Source organism: Oncorhynchus nerka, linkage group LG4, assembly GCF_034236695.1.
Source record: "Oncorhynchus nerka isolate Pitt River linkage group LG4, Oner_Uvic_2.0, whole genome shotgun sequence".
Classification (NCBI taxonomy): Eukaryota; Metazoa; Chordata; class Actinopteri; order Salmoniformes; family Salmonidae; genus Oncorhynchus; species Oncorhynchus nerka.
Genome location: NC_088399.1, coordinates 78,463,504 through 78,470,371, shown reverse-complemented (window position 1 = coordinate 78,470,371; position 6,868 = coordinate 78,463,504).

Below are 6,868 nucleotides of genomic sequence, written 5' to 3'. Positions count from 1 at the left end.
AGACGCACGCACGCACACACACACCCACCCACCCACACACACACACACACACACACACACTCACACACACACAGGCAGACGTACACACACGGGCAGGAAGATAAGCACACACATGCTGACAGGGAAGCACGTGCACACACGTTAGTGCCAGGGAACTGACAGCTAACCAACCAACTGCCTTCCACTAACATCTCCCCCACACACGTACATGTGGGAACTTCAGGAAAGCCTGTGTGTGTGTGTGTGTGTGTGTGTGTGTGTGTGTGTGTGTGTGTGTTACTTTGTTACCTCCCTATTGCTCACTCAGTTTTTTTTCTCCCTTTTTCCGAACACACACACAGACACACAGGCTTGCAGCATAGCTCTCCTACACTTCTTCACATCTGTTGTGATTTCTTCCCCCCCCCCCCCCATCCCTCATCCCAGTCTTCCTCTATACAGGGTTTCCTGAACTTGGTCCTGGGGCCACCCTCTGGGTGCACGTTAATTTTTTGCCCCAGCGCTACACAGCTGATTCAAACAATCAAAGCTTGCTGATGAGTTGGTTATTTGAATAGCTGTGTAGTGCTGGGGCAAAAACCAACACATGCACCCAGCGGGGACCCCAGGACCAAGTTTGGGAAACACTGCTCTATACTACTCCCAGCAGGAGTCCACCGTGTGTCCCCCATATTCCCCCTCCAGTTGTCTGAATGGCAGGTATATGGTGACAGGATGCAGCGGGGCATGTGAGCGCGGCTGCTGCCGCCGGCTCCCAGCGTTGACACAGTAAACCGATCCGGGTGGGGGGGCGACTGACAGGAGAAATGTCTTACACACACACACACACACACACACACTCCGGCGGGAGGGAGAGCGCTGGCAGACCGCCGCTCACACGGAGATTGAGTTACAGCTGAATTAGAGCTGAGCTGTGGGAACCAGCACCTTCTCCCAGCCACACACACACACACACACACACACACACACACACACACACACACACACACACATACATACACACGCTTGCTTACATATACACATGCTCGCACACACACACACACACACACACACACATAACAGATGCACATAGACACACACACGCTCTTCAACAGATGCACACAGCCGTGCACACACAAATATATTCACACACCTACACCCACATGCTCATATTATACACTAGTAGAGACAGCCGTCAAGCGTGCAGTGACACATAGCAGTACACATTAACACACATACACTCAGCTGCGTATACAAATACACTCAGAAAAAAAGGTGCTATCTAGAACCTAAAATGGTTCTTTGACTGTCCTCATAGGAGAACCCTTTGAAGAACTCTTTATAGTTGCAGGTACAACCCTTTTGGTTCCAGGTAGAACCGTTTTGGGTTTCATGAAGAATCCTTTCTATAGACGGTTCTACCTGGAACCCAAAAGGGTTCTACCTGAAACCAAACATGGTTCTCCAATGGGGACAGCCGAAGAACCCTTTTGGAACCCTTTTGAAAATTGAATTGAAAACACACACACACACACACACACACACACACACACACACACACACACACACACACACACACACACACACACACACACACACACACACACACACACACACACACACACACACAGGCTTTCCTGAAGTTCCCACATGTACGTGTGAGTGGGAGATGTTAGTGGAAGGCAGTTGGTTGGTTAGCTGTCAGTTCCCTGGCACTAACTGGCATAGCTACTGGGCACAACAGGAGAGGGGTGAGGGGTGTAGGGGGGCAGAGGAGTCTTCAGGGGTGTATGTTGTGTTGGGGGTTGGTTGTCAGGCGGGCAGCAAACTCTGGCCTTGACTTTAAGCCAGAGAAAAGAAGAGTTGAAAGAAAACAGCAAAACAACTTAATTGCCCTGCAGTTTTCTCATGCTAATGCCCTCTCTGTTCTGTATGTGTTGTCTCTGAGGAGAAGTGGCCCCAGGCCCCAGGATGGACACTCTGCCAGGCTCACAGCTCAACACCAGTTCACCAGTCAGTGAGTATCTCCCCAGCCTCACCCCCACTCCCCCCAGCCTGCCCCACTCCCCCAGCCTGCCCCACTCCCCCCAGCCCGCCCCACTCCCCCCAGCCCGCCCCACTCCCCCCAGCCTGCCCCACTCCCCCCAGCCCGCCCCACTCCCGCCCAACCTTCCCCAGCGTAGCCTGCTCCAGGCCGGATGGACCCAGCCCAACAAAACCCCAGTTTCATTTCATCAACTGCCGTTTCCCATGGACCACTGCTCCACAAATGGAGGGAGCGTTCCAACTATTTGGAGAGATTGATATTTTTTATTCCGTTCTTACTTTCTTTCTTTCTTTCCCCTCTCTCCCTCTCTCTCGTTCTCTGGCAGCATGCAGTATTCATCATCCTGTCTGCCTGCATGACTGACGTACAGGTCTGATGGGTCCTGTGCTCCTTCAAATGAGACCCCTAATCCAGAAATCACAGCCATGAAAAAACTAGAGTAGGGTTGATATTATGAGTCACTATAAACACCATAAACATAGATCCAGAGTCTTCATATATTCATATAGATTCATAGTCCTTCATATATTCATATAGATTCATAGTACTTCATATATTCATATAGCTTCATAGTACTTCATATATTCATATAGATTCATAGTCCTTTATATATTCATATAGATTCATAGTCCTTCATATATTCATATAGATTCATAGTCCTTTATATATTCATATAGATTCATAGTCCTTTATATATTCATATAGATTCATAGTCCTTTATATATTCATATAGATTCATAGTCCTTCATATATTCATATAGATTCATAGTCCTTCATATATTCATATAGATTCATAGTCCTTCATATATTCACATAGATTCATAGTCCTTTATATATTCATATAGATTCATAGTCCTTCATATATTCATATAGATTCATAGTACTTCATATATTCATATAGATTCATAGTCCTTTATATATTCATATAGATTCATAGTCCTTCATATACATTAATAGTACTTCATATATTCATATAGATTCATAGTCCTTCATATAGATTCATAGTCCTTCATATACATTAATAGTACTTCATATATTCATATAGATTCATAGTCCTTCATATACATTCATAGTACTTCATATATTCATATAGATTCATAGTCCTTCATATACATTCATAGTACTTCATATATTCATATAGATTCATAGTCCTTCATATAGATTCATAGTCCTTCAGATCCATAGTACTTCATATATTCATATAGATTCATAGTACTTCATATATTCATATAGATTCATAGTACTTCATATATTCATATACAGAGCAATGCAAAAGTATTTGCCCCCTTTCTAATTTTCTATACTTTTGCATATTTTTATACTGAATATTATCAGATCTTCAACCAAAACCTAATATTAGATAAAGGGAACCTGAGTGAACAAATAATACAACAATTACTTATTTATTTAATAAACAAAGCTATGCAACACCCGATGCTCCTGTGTGAAAAAGTAACTCAATAACTGGTTGTGCCACCTTTTAACTGGATAACTGCAACCAAATGCTTCCTGTAGTTGTTGGTCAGTCTCTCATGTCTTTGTGGAGGAATTTTGGCCCACTCTTCCATGCAGAACTGTAACTCAGGGACATTTGTGGGTTTTCAAGCATGAATTGCTCGTTTCAAGTCCTGCCACAACATCTTAATTGGGATTAGGTCTGGACTTTGACAAAGCCATTCCAAAACTTCAGATTTGTTGCTTTTTAGACATTTTCATGTAGACTTGATTGTGTGTCTTGCTGCATGACCCAGCTGCACCCCAGCTTCAGCTCAGACGGAGGACCTGACATTCTCCTGTAGAATTCTCTGATACAGAGCAGAATTCATGGTTCCTTCTATTAAGACAAGTTGTTCAGGTCCTGAGGCAGCAAAGAATCCCCAAACAATCAGACTACCACCACCATGCTTGACCATTGGTATGAGGTTCTAACTGTGGAATGCAGTGTTTGGTTTTCGCCAGGCATAATGGGACCCATGTCGTCCAAAATGTTAAAGTTTTGAATCATCTGTCCATAGAACATTCTTACAAAAGTATTGATGATAATCCAGATGCTTTTTGGCAAACTTGTGTCAACTTTTTGTTTCAGCAACTTTGGTGGATGTGTGATCAGGCCAGCCCAGTACACCTTACAGTGACCAGGCCAGCCCAGTACACCGTGTGTGTGTGTGTGTGTGTGTGTGTGTGTGTGTGTGTGTGTGTGTGTGTGTGTGTGTGTGTGTGTGTGAGTGTGTGTGTGTGTGTGTGTGTGTGTGTGTGTGTGTGTGTGTGCGTGTGTGTGTGTGTGCGTGTGTCATTTCCAGGCTGTGTGTGTGTGTTGGTGTGTGTGCGTGCGTGCGTGCGCGTGCATGTGTGTGTTGGTGTGTGCGCATGCGTGTGTGTAGGTGTCATTTCCAGGCTGTGTGTGTGTGTTGGTGTGTGTGCGTGCGTGCGTGCGTGCGCGTGCATGTGTGTGTTGGTGTGTGCGCATGCGTGTGCGTAGGTGTCATTTTCAGGCTGTGTGTATGTGTTGGTGTGTGCGCATGCGTGTGCGTAGGTGTCATTTCCAGGCTGTGTGTGTGCTCATGTGTAAACGTACGTGTGTCTCTATTCAGGATGTTCTCAATGGGTGGTGGAGGACCTGTCAGCAGCTGCAGCTGTGACCACATGATTACCTGAGTCCCTTCAATGTAAACGCCACAGTTTAGATTGAAATATGAGTGCCAAGCTGAACGCCACTAGACAATGTGTTGAGGAAGGGAGCAGGGAGAGAAAACAAACTTCCACCATGCTCCGAGGATCTGGTTTAAGTTTCAGCCATTCAGAGCAGAAACACACGAACACACACACACAAACACACAGCCACGGCGGTGGGTTGGAGCCTGGGAACATGCAGAGAGAGGGTCCTGTGTCAATAAGGAACAGTGGTGGGCCACAATAGGGCCTGCCTCAGACCACACCGCTGACAGACACCCACACAAAGGAGCCTGAAAGGACTCCCCCGCCATTCTCACACACACCAAAGAATGGGTCAGTGTGTGGCTGTGGTGGCGGGCTGCCCAGGGCTGTTTGATGAGTGTGTGTTTGTGTGTACATACACACACACAAACACACAAGACGGACCCGGATGGACACACGCATGCACGCACGCAAAACACACATACACATACACACACACACACACTGAACACATAAACAAACACCCATACTTACAAAAGCAACATAAACATTTCCTAATGTAAAGAAATTTACAGTAGTCCTAATTGTCAAACCCAGCAACAGGTTATTGCTGAGATCATTGCAGGAGTTCACAATAATATAGGACCACTAAACTAACTTTGAATGTTGTGTAACACAAACATTTATCTAAGGATAAATTATAGAAACTCCCCTTCACATAATGCTGAACTATTTCTGTGTCTGTGAGTGTTGGCAGTGCTGAGATGACCAAACCAGAGATGTGTTGACTTACTGTAACCAAGGAGGTGTAGCTAGCTCTATGTCCTTGCTGAATGTCTATGGTTGTAACACAGAGGATAAAGAGGCGAAGTGCTGCCACCTTGTGGCGAGGATAAAACATTCATCACTGAATGATTATTTCCCAACCTAACCACTAGATTGCAGCATTGAGTCTTATGCAACTTTCCAATTTGGGTGTAAAGCTTGATTCCTCCCTCACCTTTGACAGCCAACAGTGTAAAGCGTCTTCCTATCACCTCAAGAACATTGCCAAACTCTGTCCCACCCTCACTCAGTCTGATGCAGGGAAGCTGGTCCATGCCTTTATCTCCTCAAGGCCGGCTGCAACACACCCTTCATCGGGATCCCTGGCAGGATTCTCTAGAAGCTGCAATACATCCTGAACACCCTCCACCCTCCACCAAACACCCTCCACCCTCCATAAAACACCCTCCATCAAACACCCTCCATCCTCCATCAAACACCCTCCATCAAACACCCTTCACCCTCCATAAAACACCCTCCACCCTCCATAAAACACCCTCCATCAAACACCCTCCACCCTCCATCCTCCATCAAACACCTTCACCCTCCATCAAACACCTTCACCCTCCATCAAACACCCTTCACCCTCCATCAAACACCCCCTCCACCCTCCATAAAACACCCTCCACCCTCCATCAAAACACCCTCCATCAAACACCCTCCACCCTCCATCCTCCATCAAACACCCTCCATCAAACACCCTCCATCCTCCATCAAACACCCTCCATCAAACACCTTCACCCTCCATCAAACACCCTTCACCCTCCATAAAACACCCTCCACCCTCCATAAAACACCCTCCATCAAACACCCTCCACCCTCCATCCTCCATCAAACACCCTCCATCAAAAACCTTCACCCTCCATCAAACACCCTTCACCCTCCATCAAACACCCTCCACCCTCCATAAAAACACCCTCCACCCTCCATAAAACACCCTCCATCAAACACCCTCCACCCTCCATCCTCCATCAAACACCCTCCATCAAACACCCTCCACCCTCCATCAAACACCCTCCACCCTCCATAAAACACCTTCCATCAAACACCCTCCACCAAACACCCTCCATCAAACACCCTCCACCCTCCATAAACACACCCCCATCAAACACCCTCCACCAAACACCCTCCATCAAACACCCTCCATCAAACACCCTCCATCAAACACCCTCCACCCTCCATCAAACACCCTCCATCAAACACCCTCCATCAAACACCCTCCACCCTCCATCAAACACCCTCCATCAAACACCCTCCACCCTCCATCAAACACCCTCCACCCTCCATCAAACACCCTCCATCAAACGCCCTCCATCAAACACCCTCCATCAAACACCCTCCATCAAACACCCTTCACCCTCC